The sequence below is a fragment of the Protomyctophum bolini genome (assembly GCF_963924005.1).
Source record: "Protomyctophum bolini genome assembly, chromosome: 14".
Classification (NCBI taxonomy): Eukaryota; Metazoa; Chordata; class Actinopteri; order Myctophiformes; family Myctophidae; genus Protomyctophum; species Protomyctophum bolini.
The window spans coordinates 39762592-39775408 of NC_137875.1; the positions used below are offsets into that span (position 1 = coordinate 39762592).

A 12817-nucleotide genomic window follows, 5' to 3' on the forward strand; every position below is an offset into this window, starting at 1 on the left:
CCATTCTGACCTGAGATCAGATTCATACGAGGTTCCCCACTGGACACACACTATTGGTCTGGTTTAACCCATTCTGACCTGAGATCAGATTTTTAAAATAAATGTCAAGTCGTTCGATTCGATTTTTCTAAAAAATAGCAGACCTACAAGCTCGTAGCTTTAGCTTTTCAATAGCTAAAGCATGACATGATGCTGACACCAAAAATGGGTTCCCGTTCAGAATGGGTTAATTTGCTTGTGTGGGTGTCCATGTCTATAGTGTTAGAGCTCACATACATACACACACATGGGGAGCGTGTGTACAAATAGTATAGTTGTGAATTTGGGTTCCATTTGTGTACAGGCCCACAATCTTGAGTTATGCAAATGGGTAACTTAACTTGGAGGAGAAAGTGTTCCTGTATGTTTTGCTGCTATGTTGGTATATTTGATACGCATGTGTGTGTGTGCGTGCGTGCGCTCTCCTTGTTCTCCACGATGTCACCTTTTTGGACAATGTTTCATTACAGTATATATACGCACGCACACTCTTGGGGAGCGGTTGCTCAATCTGGTCTGGCATTAATAAAGATAGACGAATTCATAAATAAATAACTAAATAAATGAAGTGAACGTGCATTTAACGAGTGCCACCACAAGCGATGAACAACAAGGGCCCATTCCCTTTTAATGAGTGCATCCTCATAACCGATTAAGTCAGACGGAGTGACAATATGAACCCAAGCGGAGTGGGGAGTGATATTTCACTTAAAGCCTGTGGCAGATGCCACGTCCTTTCATTTTTCCTACATGCACACCCGACACACACACACACACACACACACACACACACACACACACGCGCGCGCGCGCGAGCGCACGCACACGCACCCCAATATCTATACCTCCTCCATTTGGTCGCGCACAATTTAATCACAATTTAATTGTGAGCGACCAAAGTGCTAGATCAGAGTAAATGTCACATGAGCCCTTGTTTAGCCTGGGCACCATTTCATTTCGGTATATGATCCGGGCTGGAGCTTACGTCATGTTGTAGGCAATGGTTTGCCTACAACAAACAGGAAGCTGTGTGTTGCTTCCTGTTTGAATAAAAGCAATAAAAGCTCTCGTAAGCGAGGGCTTTTATTGAGAGGGAAAAGGAAGTTGTCGCCGCCTGTTCATCCTGTCTGGCGACTACAAAACAACACTACAACATGACGTAACGATATCGTCCGCCTCCCGACCGGATCATACGGACTCTTGAAACAAGAGACCAGGCTTTCCTCCGAGGCGGTGGAAAGCCTGGTGAGGTGAGGTTAGCCCTTGTTAACAAACAACATGCAGGCCACATGAGTACAGTGCAAAGACAATAAAGTGCTGCAAAGTAACTATGACATGGGTAACGATGCACTCCACTCGCGATACGATACGTATATCACGATATGAGGTTCACGATACGATTTTTCACGGTATTTTCAACACAATGATTTTCCAGCTTTTTTTCACAATTTTTATTTAACTACATTGCAAAGATAATTGCCTTCCTTGATGTATTAATGAGCATCAATAACGACCATCACCTGGGGCACAGTCACAGACACATACACAGCTCCCCTCTCCAGGCCTCTACTGTCTCATTTCTCTCCAAAAGCATGTGGATATGATGGAATATGATTACAGCTGACATTTCTTATCACACACTAGCCCCCCCCTAAAAATAAATAAATAATGTTTTTTTCTTTTTTTAATCGATTTTTTTTGTTAAATAAATCGATACATATCGTCGGGATACAATATCGTTATATCGCGATATACGATATATCGTTACATGCCTAGTACCGTGTAGGGACACAAGGGATGAGGAGTGCTGGGGGGGGGGGGGGGGGGGGGGGGGGGGTGAAGTGGAGTCTGGACAAGTATACATTTTCAGACTTCGGCTACGAGCGTGTGTCCGGCGCTGGGACGTGCTGTGGTCCTCTCCGGTCTTTTTTCACGAAGATAGTTTCATCAACAAAGGTGTAGTAAACCATGTGGGCGGGGTCTATGCTGCAATAATGCAAAGTTGCTGCTTGTTTCACAATATATATATATATATATATACCAACGATACTGTAGAGGTGCACTGTTTCAAACCACCCGGACATGATATGGTCCGAAACGTTGCTCAGTGAGTGGCTTACAGTACATTCTACTGTACATCTTGACTGTTTCAAATGAGACAACGCCCGCGATTAAGCAGGGATTTTTTATAGCTTCTATAGATCTAGCCCATTTTGGGGGACGGGCACCCCTTTTGGTGGTAGCTTTATGTTATGCTTTAGCTATTGAAAAATAGCACTGTATAGGTCTGCTATTTTTTGAGAAATCGAAGAGCGACTGACACAGAAACGTAGCTTTTTCAGAAAACTGTCAGGATGCAAGTCTAGACATTTTTTTAGAATCTGCATCTCGGGTCAAAATGGGCTATAGCTAGAAAGCTAGAAAACTGTCAGGATGTAGTCTATAAGACATTTTTTTAGAATCTGATCTCGGGTCAAAATGGGCTAGCTAGAAAACTGTCAGGATGTAGTCTGTAAGACATTTTTTTAGAATCTGATCTCAGGTCAAAATGGGCTAGCTAGAAAGCTAGAAAACTGTCAGGATGTAGTTTAAGACATTTTTTTTAGAATCTGATCTCAGGTCAAAATGGGCTAGCTAGAAAGCTAGAAAACTGTCAGGATGTAGTCTAAGACATTTTTTTAGAATCTGATCTCAGGTCAAAATGGGCTATAGCTAGAAAGCTAGAAAACTGTCAGGATGTAGTCTGTAAGACATTTTTTTTAGAATCTGATCTCAGGTCAAAATGGGCTAGCTAGAAAGCTAGAAAACTGTCAGGATGTAGTCTCTAAGACATTTTTTTAGAATCTGCATCTCAGGTCAAAATGGGCTAGCTAGAAAACTGTCAGGATGTAGTCTGTAAGACTTTTTTTTAATCTGATCTCAGGTCAAAATGGGCTGGCTAGAAAGCTAGAAAACTGTCAGGATGTAGTCTGTAAGACATTTTTTAGAATCTGATCTCAGGTCAAAATGGGCTAGCTAGAAAGCTAGAAAACTGTCAGGATGTAGTCTGTAAGACATTTTTTTTAGAATCTGATCTCAGGTCAAAATGGGCTAGCTAGAAAGCTAGAAAACTGTCAGGATGTAGTCTGTAAGACATTTTTTAGAATCTGATCTCAGGTCAAAATGGGCTAGCTAGAAAGCTAGAAAACTGTCAGGATGTAGTCTGTAAGACATTTTTTTAGAATCTGCATCTCGGGTCAAAATGGGCTAGCTAGAAAGCTAGAAAACTGTCAGGATGTAGTCTGTAAGACATTTTTTTTAATCTGATCTCAGGTCAAAATGGGCTATAGCTAGAAAGCTAGAAAACTGTCAGGATGTAGTCTGTAAGACATTTTTTAGAATCTGATCTCAGGTCAAAATGGGCTCTAGCTTGGGCTCGATTCATAGCGATGCTCCCTGCGCTTGCTTGCCGAGAGAAGAGGAGCTGTAAGCCGTTTTTTGTTGTTGTTGTTGCCGTGGATGCTGTGTCTTCATGCTCGACCGCGTACAGGGCAGGCTTCTCGTATAGGCTGTGTGCCAGTGGGCAAACCGGCGGGCTAATACAGGTCAGACAGCAGCAAACTGGAGAGAAAACCTGAAGCAGCAAACAGAGTGGGAGTGATGGAGAGCACCCCGGGGCAGCTTATGGCCCTCACAGGTCAAAGTGACTCATCTGTGTGTGTGTGTGTGTGTGTGTGTGTGTGTGTGTGTGTGCGTGTGCGTGTGCGTGTGCGTGCGTGCGCGGCAGCACCCACTAACAAAAAGTAATCAAACTGCAAAATGTATCCATTAGTTATTAATTATCATAGTGTTGATTAAATGTAATTTCACTGTGTATATATACAGTATAGCTTGGTTGGTATGAGCCAATTGCTCTCTGAATGAAATTTGCCTTTCTTGGCACTTCTAAGCCAGGCGGTTTGTAATGTGCACACTGTCTGCTGTCAGAAGACACGGAAACACTGAAACATGACAATTGGTCGAATTAATAGTAAAGCACATTAAACCAGGGGCAATATGCAGTGGTAGAGTTCTGACCCTCGTACTGTACATGTGCACAGGCGTTGTTGCACAGTCGGACATCGACGGCAACATCTGAAAAGATCCATGTAACAATTATTCTGTAGGTGCCATTTTGTTTCAGTGCAGTGATGTTATTTAGAATGTGCTCTGTGGTTTTTGTTAACTGATGAATGCCACATGCATGTTAATAACATGACAATACCATGAAGACATTTGCGACTCAATTTGACTGAGGGACTTTTTTTCATGTCATATGAAAGCGGGGAATCGTAGCTTCAAATTGACATATTGGTTGTTCAGTTTGACCCACCAGTGTTGGAGATATGGCTTATAGAGTAATGTCTTGCAGAAAACAGAGTTGAGAAAACAGGCTTGAAATGTTCACTTCTGTGGTCTCTAACATTACACCTAGCTACAGTACATGTTTAAGCATTTATTTCATATTTACATGTCGATTTCAGCTCTGACACTTATTTCAGACATGCTCTAGTATATGTGAAGAGTCTGTCTGTGCTATTAACTCATTTTGAAAAAAAAAAAGGTTTTCTCCTCTGGTGAAAAGCTGGAATTTGCGCGATGGCAGGCTCTCCGTCAAATCTGGTCACATCTGTAGTATGACTACAGTCAGTATAATAAGTTATACACTAGTGTATACTCAGTTCACACATTTATCACTGTTCAACTCAAAGTTTCTTGTCACACGCCAAGTAAGAACTTTTGATAATTAAGGTGCATTCTTCTATACTAGTATAATAGTTTCACATTGTGTTAATTTGCTTTTGCTGCCCTGTTATCCCATTCTGAACGGGAACCCCTTTTGGCGTTGGCGTCATGTTATGCTTTAGCGATTGAAAAATAGCAGATCTACAAGCTCGTAGCGCGCCACCGAGTGGCGCGCTACGAGCTTGTAGGTCTGCTATTTTTGAAAAATCGAAAAAGAACGACTGACATTTTTAGAATCTGATCTCAGGTCAGAATGGGTTAATCAGACCAGTGTGTGTCCAGTGGAAACCTCGTGTGAATCTGATCTCGGGTCAGAATGGGTTGAAGCCCGCTTTTCAATGTTTTAGTGTTTATGTTTGAATGAGATTGAACTTGACGGAGTCATTGCCGTGTTATTTCCCGATGGTTCTGGCACAGTATGCTGTACACCAGGGTTCCCCAATTAACCCATTCTGACCTGAGATCAGATTCATACGAGGTTTCCACTGGACACACACTGGTCTGATTAACCCATTCTGACCTGAGATCAGATTCTAAAAATTTCAGTCGTTCTTCGATTTTTTTTCAAAAATAGAAGACCTGTATAGTACTGTATTGTATGTGTGTGTGTATGAAAACAGAGCCATTCATTATGTGTGGTTGAGTGTTCGGTGTTTCCCTGGTGTGTGAGTGGGTTGTGTTTATCTGCCGGAGGGCCGCCCGTCGCTATACTACATTATGTATGAGCCAAGCGTCTAGTAGTATCGCAGACGGCAACCGCAATGCTGCATTTGCTGGACAACCCCTTGTCTGTCTCTGTCTGTGTCTGTGTCTCTGTCTCTGTCTGTGTCTCTGTGTCTGTGTCTCTGTCTCTGTCTCTGTCTCTGTCTCTGTCTCTGTCTCTGTCTGTGTCTGTGTCTCTGTCTCTGTCTGTCTGTCGTCTGCTGGCCACTGTTGCTTCTTTGTCTTGCATGTTTGTCTCTCTCTCTCTCTATCTCTATCTCTCTCTCTCTCTCTCTCTCTCTCTCTCTGTCCCTCTCATAGTCTGACCCTTTCTCTCGGTCATTCAGTCAATTTGCATTGGTTGGTATGACGGCATCTGGTGTTTTCATACGTTTTTTTTTTTTTTTACAGATCATGAAAGTGCAGATTGTGAGATTTTAACGGTGTGTCATATACATAACGATGTTTCTTATTTGAATGAGCTCTTATTCCAAAAACTATGAAACACGGCACAGCTTAAACTCAAGGAGGACAGAATACTCACGTTTAAAAGTTTTTTGTTTTGGCTCACATTAATATAGAAAAAAACGTTGGTGCATTCCTCAGAGCATTTGGGCCTCAGGCAAAATGATCGTGTGATTCATATTTTGTTCTCCTTGTCTTAGACGTTTGAGATGTACAGTACGTATGTGTTTTTTTTTTTAATATGCTCACTGGATTTTGACATTTTTTTGTCATATTTTTCCTAAATCGTGCTTATTTGAATGTTGGTAACGACATTAATGATCTCAAATGCAGGTACAGTAATGGCTTTGTTCTGCACATTTCTGGCTGTGTGATAAACGAGATGCATTATGTTTCCATGTTTTTAGCAGGGAATCATAGCTTAAAATTGACATATTGGTTGTTCAGTTTGACCCACCAGTTTTGGAGATATGGCTTATAGAGTAATGTCTTGCAGAGAAAAAGCGAGTTGAGAAAACAGGCTTGAAAGGTTCACTGCTGTGGCCTATAACATTATACCTAGCTACACGTTTAAGCATTTATTTCATATTTACATCTGTCTGACATTTATTCCAGACATGCTTATGTGAAGAGTCTACCTGTGCTATTAACTCATTTTGGAGAAAAGAATAAACGTTTTTCTCCTCCGGTAAAAAAGCTGGAATTTGCGCGATGGAAGGCTCTCAGTCAAATCTGGTCACATATATACACTGTATATATGGTATATGTAAAATGTTATATACCATTTTCTCAAAAAATATTCTCAAAAAATGAATATAATTAAAAAGAGAGGCAGAGATAAGACCTATAGTGTTTCTTCATTATACTACTAGCTAATAGGCGTTTGTGTGAGCCAGTGGGTCTCGGCATCACTTAGCCGGCACCATCGAGCGGAAAATTAACAATGCTAATCAATGGAGCTGAATGCTGTGTTTTTTTGTCATCTTCCTGCACTGATGTATTTAGTGCCAGCCTGATTATTACAGAGATGAATTGCTGAGGTCAGGGCGCCTCTCTCGGGCCCAGAGGGAGAAAGAGATGGTCAATATAGGCCTAAATACGTCTAATATATATATAACCTCCATTGTTCTGTGTGCGAGCCTGTCCTCATTGCGAACGCAGTGAGCACTAACTATGAGACCTAGCAGATCATGTCTGTCTGTCTGTCTGTCTGTGTGTGTGTGTCACGCTGTAACACCACCTGCCCGCCACCAGAGGGCGCAGCTGTATCACACACAAAACACACACACACACACACACACCTTAACTTAAAAAAACTTAACTTAAAAAAAAAACTTAACTTAAAAAAAACTTAACTTACAAAAAAAATAACTTAAAAAAAATCTTAAAAAATCCCAAATAACTTAACTTAAAAAAACGTAATTTAAAAAAAACTTAACTTACAAAAAAAATAACTTAAAAAAAATCTTTAAAAACCCCAAATATGTACGAGCTGCGGTCGCTTACCGCATTTGCGCGTCTTACTTGTCCTTATTATGCATTTGGGATTGTCGACAGTCCTGCTCATAGAATTGAGATGGCCAACACTTAACTTAATACAGAAACGACGTGTTACAACTGACGTCTTAATATATAAACCAACAGAGTGATGTTGTTCCGGTGGTACCGCCAGATATGTCGTCCGGGTTTCTGCAGTTCCGTATACTCGTCTTGCATTCTGTGCAATGCTCTCCCCATCTTTTCCTTCATTCAATTGACACAGTGTCATTTCTCCCAGTGTCAATTCTGTCTGCTGTCTGCCGTATCCATATGCGACTTCCTATACCTTCTCCAATTGCATTCACAATGTCAATGATTTTTTTTTTAAATGATGCGCTTCAAAGCTGAATCAGAAATCAGCTTCAAAGCTGAATCAGAAATCAGCTTCAAAGCTGAATCAGAAATCAGCTTCAAAGCTGAATCAGAAATCAGCTTCAAAGCTGAATCAGAAATCAGCTTCAAAGCTGAATCAGAAATCAGCTTCAAAGCTGAATCAGAGAACCACCTCAGTCACACCATCCAAAGTTTGTCTCATAATTAAATTTGCCTTTATAATAGCCTTAAAGGTATAGAGTAAGTGATTTCACTCAAAAAACCTTAGGTTTTGTTTTTGGCTGTGGGACCTATAAGCCTTCGTCCAATCAGGATAGAGAGTCAAAAAACGAAACCTATGAGGTTTTTTGACCCCCAGGGGTTAACTGGGGACAGGGAGGAACTCCTTATATGGTCAGCACACTCTATAGTAGAGAGGATTATCAAAAAACAAAAAAATAATATAAAAAAAATATTTGAATTAAGTGAAATCACTTACTCTACCTTTAACCTCGTACTTTAATCTTTTCTCACCAAAGCATGCAAGGTATTCTAATTCTTAGCTTTGATTGATTGACTGACTGACTGAATACTTCATTAGTCAGAATAATGCCACACACACACAGTCTCTGGCCTGACAGCGTGTCGCATGTTCGAGTCCCGTTCATGACGACCTTCGCTGCGTGTCTCTCCCCGTCTCTATGCTGACCTTGCTGTCTGAGATGTAACTCCAGTAACTATAACGATAAAGTATGCTACAGTTCAGTCAGTACACACAATACATTATCAAGTACACTGTGCTCTCACGTATACAAGTGCACAGCCATGGGGGGGCGGTCAGATTACAACAATTGGCTTGCCGGGCCATGCCAATGAGAAGGGAAAAAAAGTGACGAGAAACCGAGGACTATATAGTTACACATACAGTCTGAACATAGATCAGGCCTGCGACCTGATAATGAGATAAAGGAGCAGAGAAAAGTGAGAAGGGGAAAAGTATAACATTAAAATTCATGATTATACTGTAGCACCTCTCGGTATAAGACAAAACAAATCAATTTCCAGGTTCGACAGAGCCTCGGAGACTGAAGCTGAAGTAGCACTTTTCGGTCATGTTATGGGCGTGAAGATGCGTCGCGATGTGTTGATGATTCCTTGAAGTGGGTTCCTGACTCTCCAGAGGCCTGCTCCACTGGGGCCCGGCCTGCAGGAGGATCTATTCAGCGTTAACCCGTTCTGACCTGAGATCAGATAAAAAAAATTAAAAAAAGTCTTCTGCATCCTGGCAGTTTTCCATTCTGACCTGAGATCAGATTCTAAAAAAAAAAAGTCTTCTGCATCCTGGCAGTTTTCCTTTCTGACCTGAGATCAGATTCTAAAAAAAAATGTCTTCTGCATCCTGGCAGTTTTCCATTCTGACCTGAGATCAGATTCTAAAAAAAAAAAGTCTTCTGCATCCTGGCAGTTTTCCATTCTGACCTGAGATCAGATTCTAAAAAAAAATGTCTTCTCCATCCTGACAAGTCTTCTGAAAAAGCTACGTTTCTACGTCAGTCGTTCTTCGATTCTTCAAAAATAGCAGACCTACAAGCTCGTAGCGCGCCACTCGGTGGCGCGCTATGAGCTTGTAGATCTGCTATTTTTCCAATAGCTAAAGCAAAGCATAATGCTAACACCAAAAAGGGGTTCCCGCCCAGAATGGGTTAATTATGAATCACAACCACACGGGTATTATTAGAAATGCCCCTGCTTCATGTTATAATTGCTTATTTCTCATAGTCTTCTTTTTTTTCTTTTCTTTTTTCTTTTCTTTTTTTTTATGAACAATCGTTTTTGGATGCATGATCAAACAATCAGAAATCTACTTTGAAATTCTAATGCCGTGGGCTGACGCGCGGAGACAGGATGTGCGAGATGTCTTTGGTTTTCCTCAATAGGGTTGAGCCTCTTAAGAATTGTGCGTATGCATGTATGTATGTATATGTTTGGAGGTTGAGTATATACCAATGTTGTTAATATTGCCTCTCAACTTGTGATAAATAAGTCAATAGACCAACACATTAATTTGCCAGAAGACCGACAGCAGCCAAGAAGGATAAGTGTGTGTGTGTGTGTGTGTGTGTGTGTGTGTGTGTGCGTGTGTGTGTGTGTGTGTGTGTGTGTGTGTGTGTGTGTGTGCGTTTGTGCGTGCGTCCGTGCGTCCGTGTACATTACACACAATACCACTTCGCTTCATTTAGCCTACACAACAGAAGAGTCATTTTAACTTGATTCTGTGGGTTAATATTTAGCAACTTATGACAAATACAACAAAGGAATACTGTAGCGCTAACTGGACGATATTAGCACGAGGAGTTGACGCAACGTATAAGGAGTGATGTGATACAGGTATATTAATGTATCAAACAATTTGCTATTTCTGGATTATTTTCAAATTTGCACACCGATTTCATCTCCGGCTTTTAGTTGAATGATAGACAATTATTTAGCATTCGGAATCAGTGGTTAAGCCTTTTTTTCTTTTTTTCTCCCCACTGAGTTTTTGGGTGTTCATGTATGAATATGTCTGATCATCTGGTCTTGGTAATAATTCAGCCCCACCAGAGACCATCCTCCATATCCCCATCTTCCATACCAAGCAGTTCCTATACCCGAAAATCCCCCCATACGCCACCATCACAACCCACCACACCACCACACCCATCTCCTATATATATAACGAGCCCAATTCCTCGAAAAACAAACAATTAGAACAGACTCACTTGGCTGTCATACGACGTCATTTCAAAAAGCCAGATGTCGGAGGAGCTATAGCACCCCTCAAACAATGCAATACTCATTAGTATCATTATTGCTAACACCTGTGAAGTCAGTAAGGAAGTGATAGTTTGGAGCCAAATGGAGCCTTATTATGGGTCTGTAAGCCCAATTCCCACGTGGAAGTAGAAGTCCAAGTCGCGGAGGCAGGCAGAGCCATGGAGATGTAGCTGCAAATGTTTTGTTATAGTACAGCCTTGTGGGTGTGATTGTAATAATAATAATAATAATAATAAGAGAAAGTTGACCTGTAGTTGACCGATACCCGAGCGTGGGTAGCTGCGAGACGGAGTGAACACAGAGACAGCATAATCCACCGACCTGTTGGACCTGTGTATGCAAACCGATAATGATCTACTGTACTCCAGCACTGGCACCATGTTTACACTTCTATTCATTCAAAGACTTTCATTACAACAGATGCTTTTAGGCATAATGTGCCTGACGTCATTTAAACGGCTAACAATGGGGCTTCTTAGGCACATGGGGTTATTACAGTAGATTTAACCCATTTAGGCCTGACGTCGAAATAAATTAAAAGAAAAGTCTTCCAAATCCTGACAGTTTTCTGACATGTTTCTGTATTGGTGGTGCTCAATTTTTCAAAAATAGCAGACCTACAAGCTCGTAGCGCGCCACTCGGTGGCGCGCTATGAGCTTGTAGGTCTGCTATTTTTGAATAGCTAAATTATAACATGTTTAAAACACAAAGGGGTTCCCACCCAAAATGGGTTAAAGCATGCTGGTGCTTTTCACTGGTCGACAGACCAACTATAGAAAAGTCTCAATTTTGGGGGAAAATTGCAAAGTGTGGTTGCCGCAATCGCTTACATAGGCCCCTCCCTCTATTTTTGCTAGCCAATCATACAATGTCACGTCACCTCTGCGATCATGTGGAAGTAATTCGGAGGGAATTCATCCCCCCCAAAAATCAACAAACGGTTGCGGCATTTTGGAATTGCTTTTGGCTCTGGGTTGATTAACCCACCCTCGACAAGTGATTCAAATACGTCAATACGTCAATGTTCACCAATACGTCAATGTTCACCAATATGTCAATGTTCACCAATACGTCAATGTTCACCAATACGTCAATGTTCACCAATATGTCAATGTTCACCAATACGTCAATGTTCACCAATACGTCAATGTTCGTCAATACGTCAATGTTCACCAATACGTCAATGTTCACCAATACGTCAATGTTCACCAATACGCCAATGTTCACCAATACGTCAATGTTCACCAATACGTCAATGTTCACCAATACGCCAATGTTCACCAATACCTCAATGTTCACCAATATGTCAATGTTCACCAATACGTCAATGTTCACCAATATGTCAATGTTCACCAATACGTCAATGTTCACCAATACGCCAATGTTCACCAATACCTCAATGTTCACCAATATGTCAATGTTCACCAATACGTCAATGTTCACCAATACGTCAATGTTCACCAATACGTCAATGTTCACCAATACGTCAATGTTCACCAATACGTCAATGTTCGCCAATACGTCAATGTTCACCAATACGTCAATGTTCGCCAATACGCCAATGTTCACCAATACGTCAATGTTCACCAATACGTCAATGTTCGCCAATACGTCAATGTTCGTCAATACGTCAATGTTCGCCAATACGTCAATGTTCACCAATACGTCAATGTTCACCAATACGTCAATGTTCGCCAATACGCCAATGTTCACCAATACGTCAATGTTCACCAATACGTCAATGTTCGCCAATACGTCAATGTTCGCCAATACGTCAATGTTCGCCAATACGCCAAAGTTCACCAATACGCCAATGTTCACCAATACGTCAATGTTCGCCAATACGTCAATGTTCGCCAATACGTCAATGTTCACCAATACGTCAATGTTCACCAATACGTCAATGTTCACCAATACGTCAATGTTCACCAATACGTCAATGTTCGCCAATACGTCAATGTTCGCCAATACGTCAATGTTCGCCAATACGTCAATGTTCACCAATACGTCAATGTTCGCCAATACGTCAATGTTCGTCAATGTTCACCAATACGTCAATGTTCACCAATACGTCAATGTTCACCAATACGTCAATGTTCACCAATATGTCAATGTTCACCAATACGTCAATGTTCACCAATACGTCAATGTTCACCAATACGTCAATGTTCACCAATA

At 41.2% G+C, this 12817-nt stretch overlaps 1 protein-coding gene across 1 annotated transcript in view; it reads left to right on the forward strand.

The window, feature by feature from the left end:
* Positions 1-12817, forward strand: part of LOC308328292 (attractin-like protein 1) — a gene marked incomplete at both ends in the record, with an annotated part of 127152 nt that overhangs the window by 42003 nt on the left and 72332 nt on the right. The window lies entirely within an intron of this gene.